This window comes from Toxotes jaculatrix, chromosome 10 (genome assembly GCF_017976425.1).
Source record: "Toxotes jaculatrix isolate fToxJac2 chromosome 10, fToxJac2.pri, whole genome shotgun sequence".
NCBI lineage: Eukaryota > Metazoa > Chordata > Actinopteri > Toxotidae > Toxotes > Toxotes jaculatrix.
This window is the reverse complement of record NC_054403.1, coordinates 376,640-396,968: the sequence shown is the minus strand read 5'-3', so window position 1 is coordinate 396,968 and position 20,329 is coordinate 376,640. Positions and strand designations below refer to the sequence as shown.

General features: G+C 43.9%; 1 pseudogene and 3 gene segments (V, D, J or C); all 4 read left to right on the top strand.

Annotated features, from left to right (window-relative positions):
- The window catches only part of LOC121188595, a 235,660-nt gene that overhangs the window by 16,016 nt on the left and 199,315 nt on the right, over nucleotides 1–20,329 (top strand).
- Nucleotides 1–20,329, top strand: part of LOC121188598 — a 208,054-nt gene that overhangs the window by 3,978 nt on the left and 183,747 nt on the right.
- The window catches only part of LOC121188599, a 127,684-nt gene that overhangs the window by 8,693 nt on the left and 98,662 nt on the right, over nucleotides 1–20,329 (top strand).
- Nucleotides 3,497–4,070, top strand: LOC121188600 (annotated as a pseudogene).

Sequence of the window (20,329 nt, the reverse complement as noted above, 5' to 3'; positions counted from 1 at the left end):
GAGCGCAGTGGGCAGGTAACATTAACTTATGGTTAAGCGTATTCTCCGCTGCTGCTGGCGGTGCTGCTGCTGCTGCTGCTGCTTGCCATTGCCGTTAGTACAGGCGCGCAAAGCATCTTGGGATATGTGAGGCCACGAAGGATGGTAGTGATGCATCCTCCGAATTCAGGGAAAAGTGGGACGCATTAGAAGGGCGCATTTTAAGGACCCTTCGATTTTTGGCGAATTGGGACAGCCTTCGCGCAGCGTTGTGACGTAAGCGGCCTTCAAATGCGCACTTCGAAGGATGCAGACCCTGAATTGGGACACAGCTTCTGTCTATTCCTGTAGGTCAGTGGAGTTGTTGTAGGTGGCAGCCTGTTTGAAAATCTCCCAGTCTGTGGTGGAGAATCAGTCTTGCAGTGCCTCTGAGGACCCTTCTGACCACACATGTATCTGCCTGAGAACTGCTTTGGTGACTTTGACCAGCGGTCTGTATGCTGGCATCAGCATAACAGTGATGTGGTCAGAGGCACCGAGGTGGGGGAGGGGGAGTGCTTTGTAGTCTCCTCTCTGGGTGGTGAAAACATTGTCCAAAGTATTACTTCCCCGAGTGGGAAAATTAATGTGGCTGTGAAGTTTGGGAAGCACAGACTTGGGGTCGGCATGATTGAAATCGCCCGCCAGAACAAGAAAAGCATCCGGGTGGGCTGTCTGCTGCTCACTGACCTGCTGGTACAGTTCGTTCAGTGCCTCACTCCTATTGTTGTTGTTGGAGCTGGGAGGGATGTAAACAGCAACAAGCAATATGGCTGTGAATTCCCTCGGAAGGTAGAACGGTCTGCATTTGATGATGACGATCTCCAGCAGTGGTGAACAGTGTTTGCTGATTACAACGGCGTCGCGACACCAGGCGTCATTGATGTAAACACAGAGTCCCCCGCCGCGAGTCTTTCCTCCTTCGACGAGAGCTCTGTCTGCCCGATAGCATGTTAGCCGATCCAGATGAATGGCGCTGTCGGGAATGGTGTTGTTGAGCCATGTTTCCACAAACACAAAGACACAGCATTCCCTCACAGACTTCATAGTGGACCGGAGTAGAGGTACGTGATCCAGCTTGTTGTCCAGCGAGCGTACATTGGACAGTACGATGGTGGGGATGGCAGGCTTGTTTGGGTTAGCCGCTAGCCTATCCCGGATTCCACCACGCTTACCCCTCTTCTGTTTTCTCTCGCACCGCCTGTGACGCCTCCACTGTGTGCGAGATCTGGGAGTTGGGGTCGGTGACGGTGAATTCCTCCGGAGCAGGCCGCAGTCCCGCAGTATGTCCCATAGCTCACTCAGGTGTGAATTAGATGTGGGATTATTTCTGCTGATGCTGAGCAGTAAATCCCGACTGTATGTGCGCCTTGGTGGAGATGGACATAACGAAGACGCAGACGAACAAAAACACGATCTTCGACACGACAAAAAACATGAAAACACTGTCTCGTTGGGACGGAGAGCAGCCGCTGCGTGTGTCCGCGCCGCCATCCAGTAATCTGACAGGTTTAGATCTGATCCTCTGAACTAAACCTGCACCGGAGCAGGTGAGGTGTGCAGCATGAGTTACCATGGCGATGTGACCCAGTAAGAAGTGAACCACCGTCGTGATCCTAAAAACCCAGAGTTAAAGCTGAAGTTACACAGCTGACCCCAAATCCTGCTTTGTAGTAATTTGTAGTACAGGCCTCAGAGCGTGGCTGACTTACTTCCAGTATATTGATAAAACATATTTAAAATGTGAAGAAAATAAATTTAAAACCCCAAAAAACCAAACAGCACCCTGAGGCTCACTGCAGACCAGTGGACGAAGGCGGGCTCTGTGACCTGTGAGGCCACCCAGGGCTCCCAGGCTCCGGTCTCAGAGACACTGAGGACAGACCAGTGTTCCCAGTCCTGACCTGACTCTCTGAGACTCTGCTACTAGTTTTACTCTGTTCCTGCTCTCACTCTGCTCTCTGTAACTGTCTCTCTCTTTATGAGTCTCTCAGATGTGTTTGCTTGTTCTTTGTTATGTGTCATTTCAATATTTCCAGATAATAAAGATCAGTTCATCCAATACTTTCTGCTTCCATCTGTTGTTTTTTAATGTTAACACAGTTTCATGATACTTTCTTCATCAGATGAAAAACTGACGCTGCTTTATGTTTGTGTCTCTGTGTCCTCAGAGTCCAGAGGACAGGTCACAGTGACTCAGCCTGGAGCACTGAGCTCTGCTCTGGGAGGCTCCGTCACCATCAGCTGTAGAACCAGTCGGAACGTTTATTTTTCAGGCAACTACCACCTTTTAGCCTGGTACCAACAGAGAGATGGAGACAAACCTAAACTGCTTATTTACTATGCTTCCACTCGAGAATCAGGGATTCCAGCTCGTTTTACAGGCAGTGGATCAAACTCTGACTTCACTCTGACCATCAGTGGAGTCCAGGCTGAAGATGCAGCAGTTTACTACTGTCAGAGTTATCACTCTATCAACAGTCAGGATGTGTTAACACAGTGAAAAAGCGTCATACAAAAACCTCCCTCACTTAACAGAAACTGAAGTTTCTGGAAGCTACTGCAGAGACACTTCACTGGACACACACACACACACACACAGAAAAACAGACACACACACACACACACAGAAAAACAGACACACACACACACCAGAAGTTACAGTTACACAGATCATATCAGTGTTTCTGACACGATAAATGTGAATATACATCCATATACATAGAGTCTAACAGAAATAATATGTTAGAATTTAATTTACGCCCTCAATAAATCAGCCTCTATGCTGATGACTTCTTGTTATAAATCCCAAAAATTCTTATCTTACCTTCTTTCATTTACTAATCAGGCCAGACTTCAAAGCAGGCTTTATGGCTGCATTCTCAATTTTCTGATGTCCATTAAATCTCTTACAGTGCTTGGAATCCACATTTTACCAAACAAATAATAACAAACCCCCTCTGAGTTGACCCAGGAATGCCTCATGAAATAGTTTCCCTACAGCAGCAGGTGTATAGAGCCTTCACTGTCATAGTTAAAATATAAACTTTCTTATGTAGTGGTCTCTGTTTGGTTTGATTTAGGCACAAAAACTTGGACCTTCATCACCATGGTTAAAATAATAAAGACACAGTTGAGGTGTAAGAACTGTCAATAATTTTCTTATCTGTCATTTCACAATCATAGGACATTCATGGTTAAAGGATCTGTGTTTATTGATAAACATTTCACATCACAGCACTGAAAAAACAAACTGGGTCTGAAAAAGAAAATGATTTGGTGTAATTGGCCTCAAAATGATTCTTTCATAGAATTCTTATCAGTTTTAGGACACCTGTCTCAGTGCTGAGGGGGAAACAGCATGAACTGTTGAGGACAGTTACAGCTGACTGACTCTGTGTGTTTGCATATGTGTCCTGCCTCTCTGCTCCCAGCCGTTAAGAGGCCAGTGTCGATCAGTGTGTGTCCAGGCCTTTCAGAGCCACTGACACGCCGGCAGCACAATGATGATGTCTCTGACTCTACTGCTGGCCACCCTGGGGCTCCTTGTTCAGGGTGAGACTCTCTGCTGAAAACACAGTCATGTTCTGCTGTGATGGACAAAGACTGAAACAAGCAGCACTGACCTTCTTCCATCTATTGTCCATCTTCAAGAAATGATCCTCTTGTGTTTGGATGTTGATCGTCTTTCTCCAAGCTGGATTTGTCTCAATAACCCTTCTCCTCTTTTTCATGTTTTCCAGGTTCATCAGGAGATATCATCTTGACTCAGTCTCCTGAATCTCAGTCTGTTGTTCCAGGTCAGACTGTCTCTATCAGATGATAAAGCCAGTAGATCTATAGGTGATGACATCAACTGGTACCTTCAGAAACCTGAGGAAGCTCCAATACTCTTGATTTATGATACTACAAATCGCCAGTCTGGAGTTTCAGATCTATTTAGTGCAACAGCACATCAGACTGACTTCACTCTGACCATCAGTAGAGTCCAGGCTGAAGATGCAGGAGTTTATTACTGTCAGCAGGATAACAGCCTCCTCTTCACACAGTGATACAACGTCGTACAAAAACCTCCCTCAGCTGCAGAGGAACTGATCTGAACCAACAGCTGCACAGACACAGACACATTTTAGACGACTGACAGTGAATTCAATTCAATTCAATTTTATTTATATAGCACCTTCCACAATCAAAATTGTCTCAAAGCCCTTTACAGAGACCCAGAGCCTGACCCCAGAGCAAGCACTTAAGGCGACAGTGGCAACGAAAACTCCCTTTTACCAGGAAGAAACCTTGAGCAGAACCTGGCTCAGATGGGGGACCCTCCTGCCGATGGCCGGGCTGGGTGAAAGGAGGAAAAGGAGGAAGATAGGACAGCTAGGAATGGAGGAGAGGAGGAGAAGGACATGCAGCATAATACAGACAATGGACAATGTTAGAGGGGCAGCATTTACATTACAATTAGTGAACAGTTATTGGATAATGTGTGCTCAGCAGATTACAGTAATGATAGAAAACAGAGCACAGAAGAAAAAAGCTGTCATGACTGGTAATTATTTACATTACAGTCTGCAAAGAATATTAATCCAATATTTATCTGTAGCAAAATGGAACATTAAATGTGTTAGAAATGGATCATTGTAAATAATAAACAGCAGCAGGTGGGTGGAGCCAGGACCACATAACATGCAGCTCCGGAGCCAGAGGTACCTGCAGAAAGGTACAGAGAAAGAGAGACCAGAGAGAAACAAACACAGGACTACGGGACAGAGAGGACACAGAGTTAATGACATGTAATAAAGGTTAATAAATTTGAGAGTGGGTCTGAGGAGAGAAAGAGAAAGAAGAAGAAGTGCGCAGTAGATCATGGGATATCCCCCAGCAGCCTAGGCCTATAGCAGCATAACTAGGGGATGATTCAGTTGCCTGAGCCAGCCCTACTAAGGGCTATATCCTTAACTGTAACAGTGTCTATAGAGATAATTGTAACTAACTATAAGTTTAATAAATAACTAGGACTGTAACTACAACTAATTATAAGCTTTATCAAACAAGAAGGTTTTAAGCTTGGTTTTAAAATTAGAGAGGGTGTCTGCTTCCCGAACCCAAACTGGCAGTTGGTTCCATAGGAGAGGGGCCTGATAGCTAAAGGCTCGGCCTCCCATTCTACTTTTAGAGATTTTGGGAACCATAAGCAAACCTGCATTCTGGGAATGAAGCAGTCTGTTAGGATGATATGGTACGATCAGCTCTTTGAGATATGAAGGAGCCTGGCCATTGAGGGCCTTATATGTAAGGAGAAGGATTTTAAAATCAATTCTGGATTTTACAGGAAGCCAATGAAGAGAAGTTAGTACAGGAGTAATATGATCTCTCTTGCTAATTCCAGTCAGTACTCTCGCTGCAGCATTTTGGATCAGCTGGATGCTTTTTAGAAAGTTAACTGGACATCCTGATAATAGGGAATTACAACAGTCCAACCTAGAAGTAACAAAAGCATGGACTAGTTTTTCAGCATCACTCTGAGACAGAATGTTCCTAATCTTACTGATATTGCGCAGGTGAAAGAAGGCGGTCCTGGAGACTTGTTTTATATGTGAATTAAAGGACAAATCCTGATCAAAAATAACTCCAAGGTTCCTCACAGTCGTACTGGAGGCTAAATTAATGCCATCCAGAGTAACTATATGATTAGATAAACTGTTTCTCAGGTGTTTGGGACCAAACAAAATAACCTCAGTTTTGTTTGAATTCAGAAGAAAAAGTTACTGGTCATCCAGGCCTTTATCTGTTGTGTGAAGTCCACACAACAGATCACTGTCAGGAAATACTGTTCATAGTTTAAGTTTTATCTGATTTAGTGCTTTGTACGGATAAAACAATTATAGTGGGTGACTTTAATATTCAATTAAGAATCAGACTCAATTGGCTTCTTTCAAAATGTTAACAAACCGACTCACTGTTTTAATAACACCCTTGATCTTGTACTGACTTATGGCATCGAAGCTGAATATTTGACAGTATTCCCTCAGAACCCTGTTTTATCCCATCATTCTTTAATAATATTTGAATTTATAATAATGAACTGCACAGCATCTGGGAAAAAATGAACTACAGTTGATATCCTGTAGATATTACAGGAGTCTAATAATGCTGTTACCAAATATAAAGAAGTTATTCCATCTTTATTATGTCCGTTGCCATGTGCCAGTTTTACAGAGGGCAATGACCTAAACTTTACTCCAGCAGACTGACAGCCTGAAAGGATAATTAGATTAGATTAGATTAGATTCAACTTTATTGTCATTACACATGTACAGGGACAGGGTAACGAAATGCAGTTTAGCACCTAACCAGAAGTGCAAAAGCAGCAAGTGCAGGATATAGCCAAAATAAAAACAAGTGCAATATATACAGTATTCACATTAGATATATACATATATAAATAAATATAAATAAATATATAAACATGATGTACAGATGAGTGTTTTATGACAGTATGTACAGTTAAATAAGTATTATGATCATACTATACGGATGGATTATGTATCTAAGTGTATGTACAGACATACAGATAATATAAACTTACTATACAGATAGGTTTATGAATATATGTACACTATATAGAGAAGAAAAGTGGGTGGTGTGAGGAGTATGGATGGTGTGTATAGGTAATGGAGGGGGGCGTGTCGTCGGGGGGCAAGGTTGGTGTGGGAGGTGGAGGTAGGGGGTTACAGGGGGGCTAAGTTCAATAAGGAAACAGCTGTGGGGAAAAAGTTGTTCCTGAGTCTACTAGTTCTTGTTCGGAGGCTCCTGAAGCGTCTCCTGGAGGGCAGGAGGTTGAACAGACCATTTGCAGGGTGAGAGGAGTCCTTGTGAATGTTGCGAGCTCGTCGCAGGCAGCGTTTTCTCTGGACCTCCTCAATGGAGGGAAGTGGAGTCCCAGTTATGTGTTGGGCAGTTTTCACCACCCGCTGCAGTGCCTTTCGGTCAGCGACTGAACAGTTTCCATACCAGACTGTGATACAGCTGGTCAGGATGCTCTCAATCACAGACCGGTAGAAGTTCACCAGAACGGCTGAGGATAGGTGGTTCTTCTTCAGTGTCCTCAGGAAGAAGAGGCGCTGGTGAGCCTTCTTGACCAGGCTGGAGGTGTTGGTGGACCAGGACAGGTCCTCTGTAATGTGGGTCCCCAGAAATTTGAAGTTGGAGACACGTTCAACAGCCATCCCATTGATGTGAATGGGGCTGTGCGTGCCTCTTTTCACCTTCCTGAAGTCCACAATAAGCTCCTTTGTCTTGCTGGTGTTCAGGAGCAAGTTATTGTTGCCGCACCACGTGGCCAGGTGCTGTACCTCCTCCCTGTAGGCAGTCTCATCGTTATTGCTGATGAGGCCAATCACCGTGGTGTCATCTGCAAACTTGATAATGGTGTTGGATCCATTTACAGGTCTGCAGTCATGGGTGAAGAGGGAGTAGAGGAATGGGCTCAGCACACAGCCCTGTGGTACACCGGTGTTGAGTGTGGTAGTGTTGGAGCAGATGTGGCCTGACCTGACATGCTGAGGTCTGTTGGTCAGAAAGTCCGTAATCCAGTTACAGAGGCAGGTGTCGATGCCCAGCTCTCCAAGTTTAGTGGTCAACTTGGAGGGGATGACGGTGTCAAGCTGAAGTCGACAAACAGCATTCGGGCATAGGTGTTGTTGTTGTCCAGGTGTGTGAGTACAGAGTGCAGAGTTGTGCATACCGCATCTTCAATGCTCCTATTGCTGCGACAGGCAAATTGGTGACGGTCCAGTGTGGGTGGGAGGCAGTTTTTGAGGTGAGCCAGAACCAGTCGCTCAAAGCACTTCATAACTATAGGTGTGAGTGCTACAGGGCGGTAGTCGTTCAGGCTCGCTGGGGAGTGTTTTGGCACTGGCACAATGGAAGTGGACTTAAAGCATGTTGGCACAGCCGCTTGGGTGAGGGACAGGTTGAAGATGTCCATGAAGACCACTGCGAGCTGCTCCGCGCATGCCCTGAGCACGTGTCCAGGAATGGGTCTGGGCCAGCAGCCTTGCGTGCGTTGATCCGGCTCAGTGCAGTGTAGACGTCTGTGGAGGTGAACATGAGGGGCTGATGGTCTGCTGAGGGTGTTGTCTTGGTGGCCATCTCCTTGTTGTCTCTGTCAAAGCGAGCATAAAAGTTGCTGGGCTTGTAGTCACTGATGGCCCGGATGCCCTGCCACATGCGTCGGGGGTCGGAGTTGGTAAAGTGTTCCTCCACTTTTAGCTTGTAGCAGTGCTTGGCCTTTTTGATGGCCCTCTTCAGGTTAGCTCTTGATTCACTGTAGGCTTGTGCATCACCTGATCTGAAGGCGGTGTCCCGGGCCTTCAGCAGGAGCCGCACCTCCTTGTTCATCCATGGCTTCTGATTTAGGGTATGTGGTGATCTGTTTCTGTGTTGTAATGCTGTCGATGGTGGTGTTGATATAATCCAGTACAGAGGAGGCATAGGTGTCAATGTCCGTATGGGAGCCACAGGTGGCCTGAGAAGCAAACATACTCCAGTCTGTGTGTAGAAACCTGTCCTGAAGTACAGAGTCTGCCCCTGCTGGCCACACTTTGATGGTCTTCACTGTTGGCTTCACACGGTTGATGAGGGGTGAATATTTAGGAAGGAGGGACAAAGTAAGGTGATCAGACTGTCCCAGGTGGGGGAGGGGGGAGGCAGTGTAAGCTCCAGCAATGTTTGTATAAAAATGGTCTAAAATTTTGTCTCCTCTGGTGGGGCAAGAAACATGCTGGTGAAATTTTGGGAGCACATCAAGCTTGGCATTAGTAAACTCCCGTGGCAGATAAAAAGGTCTACAAAAATTTCTTTTGCTCATTAATATTTGTCACTTTATTGTAAACTCTGTTTGTCCCTGTCAGGATCCTTTTCCAGTAATCTGACAGGTTTAGATCTGATCCTCTGAACTAAACCTGCACCGGAGCAGGTGAGGTGTGCAGCATGAGTTACCATGGCGATGTGACCCAGTAAGAAGTGAACCACCGTCGTGATCCTAAAAACCCAGAGTTAAAGCTGAAGTTACACAGCTGACCCCAAATCCTGCTTTGTTGTAATTTGTAGTACAGGCCTCAGAGCGTGGCTGACTTACTTCCAGTATATTGATAAAACATATTTAAAATGTAAAGAAAATAAATTTAAAACCCCAAAAAACCCAACAGAAAGTTTTTCATCTGATGAAGAAAGTATCATGAAACTGTGTTAACATTAAAAAACAACAGATGGAAGCAGAAAGTATTGGATGAACTGATCTTTATTATCTGGAAATATTGAAATGACACATAACAAAGAACAAGCAAACACATCTGAGAGACTCATAAAGAGAGAGAGAGACAGTTACAGAGAGCAGAGTGAGAGCAGGAACAGAGTAAAACTAGTAGCAGAGTCTCAGAGAGTCAGGTCAGGACTGGGAACACTGGTCTGTCCTCAGTGTCTCTGAGACCGGAGTCTGGGAGCCCTGGGTGGCCTCACAGGTCACAGAGCCCGCCTTCGTCCACTGGTCTGCAGTGAGCCTCAGGGAGCTGCTCCAGCTGTAGGTGCCGTCCTTCCCCAGCACCCCGGGGCTCCTGCTCTGATCCAAGCTGCTGCTGCTGCCGTCCACCTTCCAGGCCAGACTCCAGTCTGAGGGGTAGCCCTTGTTGGCCAGGCACATGAGTGTGGCCTTCCCCTGCTTCAGCTCCTCGTCGGAGGGGGGCAGCACCATCAGCGTGGGGGGAACTTGACCCACTGGAGGAGGAGACAGAGAGATGAATAAAGTTTATTTGAGATAAACTAAACTCTTTCCTGTGGACTGCAGCAGAGGAGACCTCTACTTCTGCTGCTCGTCCTCTGATCGGATGAAACTGCTCTTCGGTTTCTCACTTCCCTCTCTGAGCTCAGTAACCATGGCAACAGACAGGCATCACTGCTCAACCATGACAACAGACAGGTTTCAGTACTAAAGATAAAGAGTTAAAAGTGGCATTTTGTTCCTCTGATGTTTTCAAGTTGAATCTGTAAAATACTAATTCTGAATTTAACAAACATATTTTACTAAACATGAACAATGAAGGTTTTCCATTGTTTTCCAGCATCTGAAAGATTTATAATGTAAAACAGCAAAGACAGAGATAGCGTGTTTGCTTTGTTCATTCTCAATGAACATTGTTCACTTCTGAATTACTTATTAAAACTCATCAAATGAATCCAACTCACACAGCACGTTGTTTAAATATCACAGTGACGATAAGACATTCATCCGTGACACAGTACATGGCATGAAAAATTAAAATCATGGACAAAGATCAAGTAAAACCTGTTTGAAATACTTAGTGTAGGACTTGGGCTGAAATTGAACAACTTTTAAGGATATTTTCATCAGGTAGAAAACGTTTTTTTTTTCTTTTTTAATATATATAGAAAGTTTTCATATTTAAATTTCATTACATTTTGTTTTAGTACATAAAGAAGAAGGTTCAAGAATCACAGCAATTATATTAAACTCTAATTATCAGCTAAACTATTGCAGTGATGTCTACACTGATGAAGGAAACAGAGTAAATAAAAAAATCTGGTTTATGTAAAGAGTAAAATGTACTTACAGTTAACATCCAGTCTGGTTCCTCCACCAAAAGTCCACCACAGTGATACAAAGTCATTGAGCCGTTGTACAAAAACCTCTCAGTGTAGAGAGACACGGCTCTGTGACTGTGAAACAAACATCAACTAAATCTGTCTGTTTTTTTAGATTTTGGCATCTGATATAAGAAATGAGCCAAAGAGCCAAAAATTCCAGAATTAATATTACAATATTATATTACAATTTTTTTCAATTTTACACTGAAAAAATAAAGTTGAGAAAATTTGTTGAGAAAAAATAATCTAAATAATAATTCAATAAATGAAATATAAAAAGAAAATTTCCAGATGCAAATGTTCATAAAACATATTTTTTAGATATTTTTCCATTAATCAGAAGCTTCATCATATTGATATCTGCTGGAGTCAGTCAGAGCATTTCCATAGAGCCACTTTGCATCAGCAGCACCATGCTCCAGTGCTCTGGGAGAGTTTATAGTCCTGAGACTTGAAGACTGGATGACTGACAGCTGTCCTTCATGACAACACAAGCCACAGAAATCCTCCTGATCCAAAACATGACTTTGATCTCCGTCCTCATCTGGACTGTCCTCTGCTGCTGCTTCACAGGTAAAGTCCAGAGAATCAAACTCCTCTATCAACATCCGTAACTCTGACATGAAGCCGACTAAACACTGACGCTGCTTTATGTTTGTGTCTCTGTGTCCTCAGAGTCCAGAGGACAGGTCACAGTGACTCAGCCTGGAGCAGTGAGCTCTGCTCTGGGAGGCTCCGTCACCATCAGCTGTAGAACCAGTCAGAATGTTTATGTTTGGAGCAACTACCAGTATTTAGCCTGGTACCAACAGAGAGATGGAAACAAACCTAAACTGCTCATTTACGCTGCTTCCACTCGAGTATCAGGGATTCCAGCTCGTTTTACAGGCAGTGGATCAAACTCTGACTTCACTCTGACCATCAGTGGAGTCCAGGCTGAAGATGCAGCAGTTTACTACTGTCAGAGTTTTCACTATATCAACAGTCAGAATGTGTTCACACAGTGAAAACCTCCCTCCGTCAGACTGAACAGAAACTGAAGTGACTGCTGCAGCTGGAAGCTACTGCAGAGACTGATACACTTCACTGAAGACACACACACACACACACACACAGAGAGAGAGAGAGAGAGAGAGAGAGAGAGAGAGCAAGATTAATAAGGAAGATTAATAAGAAAAAACACGATTTAAATCAAATGATTTTCTCCATCACAGCTTCTCTCCATCATTCATATCCAATTATAATCTCATGTTCTGATCTGATTCACCAACAAATCAAACAAGAACAAAAAATCAAGTTCAACCTGGGACAGTTACTGAGAAAAGACTTGGTCATGACCTTTGACCTCAGCTTCACACTGGATCGTAGATAGAATCAGTTTCTTCTTCATTATTTGTTATTACAGCCTCATTTCACCATCAGAGTAGATCTTTTCACTGTGAGCTCATTAGATTTTAATGAAAAACGTGAATTTATTGATCAACATTTGGTGGATTTGGGTTTTTCACATCAGTCACTTCACATTCTGCACTGACTGAAGAAACAACCTCGGTAAAACAATGAAAATGATTCTGTGTAATAAGCCTCAAATTTCTTCTCTCACAGAATTCACATCAGCCTCTCCAGCTGCTTGGTGGAAAACAGAAGTACATCTTTACCATTCATAGGCCTTTATGACACAGAGAATTTAAGGAGTCAACTGTCTCAGTGCTGAGGGGGAAACAGCATGAAATGTTGAGAACAGCTACAGCTGACTGACTCTGTGTGTTTGCATATGTGTCCTGCCTCTCTGCTCCCAGCCGTTAAGAGGCCAGTGTTGATCAGTGTGTGTCCAGGCCTTTCAGAGCCACTGACACGCCGGCAGCACAATGATGATGTCTCTGACTCTACTGCTGGCCACCCTGGGGCTCCTTGTTCAGGGTGAGACTCTGCTGAAAACACAATCATGAAACAAGAAGCACTGACCTTCTTCCATCTATTGTCCATCTTAAAGAAATGATCCTCTTGTGTTTGGATGTTGATCGTCTTTCTCCAAACTGGATTTGTCTCAATAACCCTTCTCCTCTTTTTCATGTTTTCCAGGTTCATCAGGAGATATCACCGTGTCTCAGTCTCCTGAATCTCAGTCTGTTGTTCCAGGTCAGACTGTCTCTATCAGATGATAGAGCCAGTTCACATGTTAGTAATGATTTGCAGTGGTACCTTCAGAAACCTGGAGAAGCTCCTAAACTCCTGATTTATAATGCTGGTCCCGTCAACTGACTTCACTCTGACCATCAGTAGAGTCCAGACTGAAGATGCAGGAGTTTATTACTGTCAGCAGGATAACAGCCGCCCGTTCACACAGTGATACAACATCATATAAAAACCTCCCTCAGCTGCAGAGGAACTGATCTGAATCAACAGCTGCACAAAACTAAACCCACAGACGTTTGCACAAAAGTACATTTTACAACAAAGTACATTAAAAACATAACACAGTCACAGAGGAAAACATTTTGGAAAGTCAGTAAGTATTTTTATCAATAGTTTGATTCAGACAGGTTTTGAAACTTTGCATTTAAAGTCAGTTTTAATGATTGTTTTATGTTATGACATCAATTTGCCAAGAACAAGACAGGCTGATACAGCTGCTGAATTATAGAGTAAATCAAAGTAAAATAATTTATAGATTTGCTAGAATAATCAGAGAAATTTCTCAGGATGTAGAAAATGATTTTCATAGTAATTCAGCAGTGACACTAAGTGTTGAATCAAGTGAAGAAATTACAAGTTAAAACATGACTATGCTAATTAGAAATAAACCCCAGTTAAAAGTTTTAAAGTCATGTTTCAGACAGAGATTTCCAACAAACTAACACTCATAACAATAATACATTAAAAGAATGTAATACAGTAACACATTAGTGCTGCCATGAGTTTTATTTAATGTGAGGATCAGAATGTGATGGAAAGTCAATGCAATCAAATGTTCATATATTTACATGTGATTTTATTTTTTTAAATCACACTTCTGTAGTTCAGTTGACAGGATTATGCACATTAGCTTAATACAAATAAAAGCTCCATGAAATAGGATTACTTATTTACCTCAGGTCGAGAATATCCAGGTGATTTTCCATGAAATGTTCAGACCACGTGTTAGAACATTTAAAATATAAGCAAACAAAACTTTACATCTGTTAAAAACAGAGGTGACAAATAAAATATAGTCTTTTCTGAACGTAACACACTTTAAGATACAATAACATATCAGACCATTTTCATATCTGAGAAACAGACTTAAATAATAATAACTCATTAATCCTGTTGGTTTTGTGTTGTTAAACAAATAAGAAATATTGACAATAAACAGGTGATATCATCTTGTGCTGATGATGCTCAACAATTTCTTTCTAATCCATGAAACATTATTCAGTGTTTAATGTAAATAAAACTTTGAAATGGTTGAATAAAAATGGCGTCTTTTCAATCTTCTACTCACACCGAGTTTCTACCTGCTTTAGGAAACCACTGCTAAACCACTGCTGGGAGAGTTTATAGGCCTGAGACTTGAAGACTGGATGACTGACATCTGTCTTTCATGACAACACAAGCCACAGAAATCCTCCTGATCCAAAACACTGACCTTCTTCCATCTATCCCAATCAGCGACACACCCGCTGAGGAAAAAACTCTGGTTATTGGCAGCTCCATTTTGTGAAATGTGAAGTTAGAGACTCCAGCGACCATAGTTAAATGCATTCCTGGGGCCAGAGCGGGCGACGTTGAATCGTATTTAAAACTGCTGGCTAAGGATAAACGTGGATTTGGTAAGATCGTTATTCACATCGGCGGTAATGACACCCGATTACGCCAATCGGAGGTCACTAAAATTAATGTGGAATCGGTATGTAACTTTGCCAAAACAATGTCGGACTCCGTAGTGTTCTCTGGACCCCTGCCCGATTTGACCAGTGATGACATGTTTAGCCGCATGTCATCATTCCGTCGCTGGCTGCGTAGGTGGTGTCCAGCAAACGACGTGGCCTTCATTGATAACTGGAAAAGTTTTTGGGGAAAACCTGGTCTGATTAGGAGAGACGGCATCCATCCCACTTTGGATGGTGCAGCTCTCATATCTAGAAATATGACAGATTTTATTAGAAAACCAAATTCATGACAAGCCAGAGTTGAGACCAGGATGCAGAGTTGCAGTCCTACACGCTTCTCTGCAGTTTCTCTAGAGCTGTCACCCACCCATGATTCTTACTATTCCTACCATTCTAACGATTCCTTTTATCCTATAGAGACTGTGTCTGCTCCCTGTCAACAAAAAGTGCATAAATTTAAAACTGCAAGAGGTGTTATTCATAAAAACCTCAAAAAAATGTATACTACAAAAGCATCTGAACCTAAAAACACCACAATCAGATGTGGGCTATTAAACATTAGATCTCTCTTGTCTAAATCTCTGTTAGTGAATGATTTGATAATGGATCAGCAGATCGACTTATTCTGTCTGACTGAGACCTGGCTGCAGGAGGAAGAGTATGTCAGTCTAAATGAGTCAACCCCTGCTAGTCATATTAATTATCACATTCCTCGAGGCACAGGCCGAGGAGGAGGAGTGGCAGCAATCTACCACTCAAGTTTATTAATTAATCCTAGACCTAAGCTGAAATATAGCACATTTGAAAGCCTTATCCTCAGCCTCTCACATCCAAATTGGAAGACAGAAAAACCAGTCCTATTTGCTGTGGTGAATCGTCCACCTGCTGCTTACTCTGAGTTTTTGTCTGAATTCACAGAATTTTTATCTGATTTAGTGCTTAGTACGGATAAAGCAATTATAGTGGGCGACTTTAATATTCATGTCGATACCCACAATGACAGCCTTAAGACTGCTTTCTATTCAGTATTAGACCCAATTGGCTTTTTACAAAATGTTAACAAACCAACTCACTGTTTTAATCACACCCTTGATCTTCTGGGAAAAAAATTAACTACTGTAGATTTCTGTCTGATAATGCTGTTATCAAATATAAGGAAGCTATTCCATCTTTATTATCTCCGCTGCCATGTGCCAGTTTTACAGAGGGCAATGGCCTAAACGTTACTCCAGCAGATATAGACTATCTAGTTGATAATACTGCTGCTTCATTGCGTTCAACCCTTGACTCTGTTGCCCCTTTGAAAAAGAAGGTCAGTAATCAGAGGAAGCTAGCTCCATGGTACAATTCACAAATACGTACTTTAAAGCAGATATCACGAAAGCTGGAAAGGAAATGGTTATCCACTAATTTAGAGGAATTCCGCCTAGCCTGGAAAGATAGCTTTATAATGTATAAAAAAGCCCTCCGTAAGGCAAGAACTGCCTATTACTCATCATTAATAGAGGAAAACAAGAACAACCCTAGGTTTCTTTTCAGCACTGTAGCCAGGCTGACAAAGAGCCATAGCTCTGTTGTACCATCCATCCCTCTAGCTCTCACTAGTAATGACTTTATGAGCTTCTTTAGCAACAAAATAGTAGACTTTAGAGACAGAATCCATCTCATCCTGCCTACAACTGTTAATGATGTAGGTATGTCTAGAACAGCATCTTTAGAATTGTCTGCCAGTCCTGATTTGTTGTTAGACCGTTTCTCTCCCATAGATCTAGCTGAATTGACTTCAATAGTTTCTAAATCTAAATCATCAACATGTCTTTTGGATCCTATCCCGACCAGACTTCTTAAAGATGTGTTGCCTTTGATTGGCACTCACATATTAGATCAGATAAATCTCTCTTTGGTTACAGGATATGTCCCACAGGCTTTTAAGGTTGCAGTTATCAAACCTTTACTTAAAAAGCCTTCTCTGGACTCTGACATTTTGGCAAACTATAGACTTATATCCAATCTCCCCTTTAATTCTAAAATTCTTGAAAAGGCTGTTGCATCTCAGTTGTGTGATCATCTACATAGGAACGGTTTGTTTGAAGTTTTTCAGTCAGGATTTAGAGTTCATCATAGCACAGAGACAGCACTGGTGAAAGTTACCAACGACCTTCTTATAGCATCAGATAATGGACTCGTCTCTATACTTGTCCTGCTAGATCTTAGTGCTGCATTTGACACCATTGATCATAATATCCTATTGGAAAGACTGGAACATGTTATTGGGATTAAAGGAACAGCACTAGACTGGTTTAAATCATATCTGTCAGATAGATACCAGTTTGTTCATGTTAATGATGATCCCTCCATATATACCAGAGTAAGTCATGGAGTTCCACAGGGTTCTGTGCTTGGACTGATATTGTTCACCTTATACATGCTTCCCCTAGGCAATATTATCAGGAGGCATCTTGTCACACAAGATGGCGCCGCGGATGGCGACCTCGGTACTTCGCTCTCTTGCACTTTGCTTGTTTTTGTGTTTTTTTGGAGCTTTTTGTAACCCCTCACTGATCACTTTCACCAGAGAGGAGCTTCTAAATATCAGAGAGACATCCCCAGATCTTTCTACCCCAGCTTTCATCAATCCGGAAAGTTTTACAGAGATTTTGGTCGGAGGCGCAGCAGCGCTCTATGGAATTTGCCGGAGACGCCGTCGTGGGAAATGAGCAGGAGCGCTCGTCAAGTTGAGGCAGAGGGGACTTCGAACCTCGCTCCCGTCTATTCACCTGGCCAACGTCCGCTCCCTGGCGAACAAAATAGATGAACTGCTGCTGCTCAACCAAACCAACTCGGACTTTCGTAGATCCGCCGCCTTGTGTTTCACTGAAACCTGGCTCTGTGAGCGCATCCCGGACAGCGCACTTCGGCTGCCGGGCTTCCAACTTTTCCGTGCGGACCGTTGCACTGAGCTCTCAGGGAAAACGAAAGGTGGTGGAATCTGCTTCTATATAAACGAAGGTTGGTGTACAGATGTCACAGTGTTAGAAAAGTCGTGCAGCCCTCACCTAGAGACACTTTTCATAAATTGCAAACCTTTTTATTCTCCGCGGGAGTTCTCCTCGTTTGTTTTGGTCGGAGTTTACATCCCCCCCCAAGCTTGCGTAACACATGCGTTACAACAGCTGGCCGACCAGATATCAGACACTGAGAGAAAACACCCGGACTCCCTTATTATCATTCTCGGGGATTTTAACAGCGCAAACCTCACACGTGAGCTTCCTAAATATAGGCAGCACATCAAATGTCCCACCAGAGACTCAAACACACTGGACCATTGCTACACGGTTTTGAAAGATGCCTACCGCGCTGTCCCCCGCGCAGCACTAGGGCTCTCTGATCACTGTCTGCTTCATCTCATCCCAACCTACAAGCAGAAACTAAAATCTTCTAAGCCTGTGGTTAGGACTGTGAAGAAATGGACAGAGGAGTCAAAGCTGGAGCTACAGGCCTGCTTTGACTGCACTGACTGGAGTGTTTTCGAAGCTGCAGCCACTAACATCAACGAACTTACTGACACTGTGACATCGTACATCAGTTTTTGTGAGGACATGTGTGTGCAGACCAAGACCTTCTGTACATATAACAACAACAAGCCATGGTTTACTCCCAATCTGAGGAAGCTGCGCCAGGCCAAGGAGGAGGCCTACAGGAGTGGGGACCAGGCCCTGTTTAAACAGACCAGGAACAAACTGACCAAGGAGATCAGAGTGGCAAAGAGAAGCTACAGTGAGAGGCTAAAAAACAGCCTCTCAACAAATGACTCTGCATCAGTTTGGAGAGGTCTTAATCACATCACCAACTACAGGAGACCATCCCCCCACCCTGCAGAAGATCCCAGACTGGCTGAGGAACTTAACACCTTCTACTGCAGGTTTGATAAGGACTTTCTCACACCTCACGGCCACACAAAGAACCCACCTGCAACACCTCCCCCACTGCCCCAGCCTTCCCTGCCTGCCCTGACGATCCGTGAAGAGGATGTGTGTCGGCTCCTTCAGAGACAAAAGACCAGGAAGGCTCCAGGACCTGATGGAGTGTCCCCCTCCTGCCTGAGAGTCTGTGCTGAGCAGCTGACGCCCATCTTCACCCGGATCTTCAACCAATCCCTGGAGCTGTGTGAAGTGCCCTCCTGCCTCAAACGCTCCACCATCATCCCAGTGCCCAAGAAACCCATTATCACTGGACTTAATGACTACAGACCCGTCGCCCTGACGTCTGTGGTCATGAAAACTTTTGAGAGACTAGTGTTGAACCACCTGAGGGACATAGCTGGCCCCCTCCTGGACCCCCTGCAGTTTGCCTATCGGGCAAACAGGTCGGCGGATGATGCAGTCAACATGGGACTGCAACACATCCTGCACCACCTCGACTCCCCAGGGACATATGCAAGGATCCTGTTCGTGGACTTCAGTTCGGCGTTCAACACCATCATCCCTGAACTCCTCCATCAGAAGCTCTCCCAGCTCACAGTGCCCGCCTCCACCTGTCAGTGGATCACCAGCTTCCTGACAGAGAGGCAGCAGCAGGTGAGGCTTGGGAGAATCACATCCAAGACCCGGTCCATCAGCACTGGTGCCCCCCAGGGGTGTGTCCTCTCCCCACTGCTCTTCTCTCTCTACACCAATGACTGCACCTCAAGTGATCCATCTGTGGAAATTCTGAAGTTCGCAGACGACACCACTGTCATTGGACTGATCCAGGACGGTGACGAGTCTGCTTACAGACAGGAGGTGAAACAGCTGGTCCTGTGGTGTGGTCAGAACCACCTGGAGCTGAACCTGCTCAAAACAGTGGAGATGACAGTGGACTTCAGGAGAAACCCCCCCACTCCCCTCCCTCTCACCATCATGAACAATACAGTGTCCACCGTGGAATCCTTCAGGTTTCTGGGTACCACCATCTCCCGGGACCTGAAGTGGACCCTCCACATTGACTGTTTAAGGAAGAAGGCTCAGCAGAGGTTATACTTCCTACATCAGCTCAGGAAGTTTAACCTGCCTAAGGAGCTGCTGATCATTTTTTACAGCGCCATCATCCAGTCTGTCCTCTGCACTTCCATCACCGTCTGGTTTGGATCAGCCACCAAACGGGATAAGACTGGACTGCAACGGACAATCCGGGCTGCAGAGAGGATTATCGGCACCGACCTACCCTCCATACAAGACCTATACCAGGTCAGAGTTAGGAACCGTGCTAAAAACATCTCTGCAGACCCCTCACATCCTGGTCACAAACTGTTTAAACTCCTCCCCTCCGCCAGGCACTTCAGAACATTGCTCGCCAAAACCAGCCGATACAAGGACATTTTCTTTCCCCAGGCTGTGGCTCTGATGAATATGTGACTGTTTCTTTCCCCACTACCTCCTTCAGCATCTTTGCACATTTTTCCACTACCTCATTTCACCGTCTCTTTATGTTGTTGTTTTTTTTTTGCACTATAACCTGCACTATTTCTCTCAATAGCCTGGATATATATTTATATACATGTAAATAGTTATATAGTTATCTTTTTCTGGAACAAATTGCACTACCCACATTTTTTTTGCACCATTAGTGTTCCGTCGGTTGTGTGTTGTTGTTGTTGTTGTCTTTGTTGTTGTACCGCAGGAGAGGAAGAAAAACCGGAGTCAAATTCCTTGTTTGTATGTACAAACCTGTATGTACAAACTTGGCCAATAAACCTGATTCTGATTCTGATAAATTTCCATTGCTATGCAGATGAT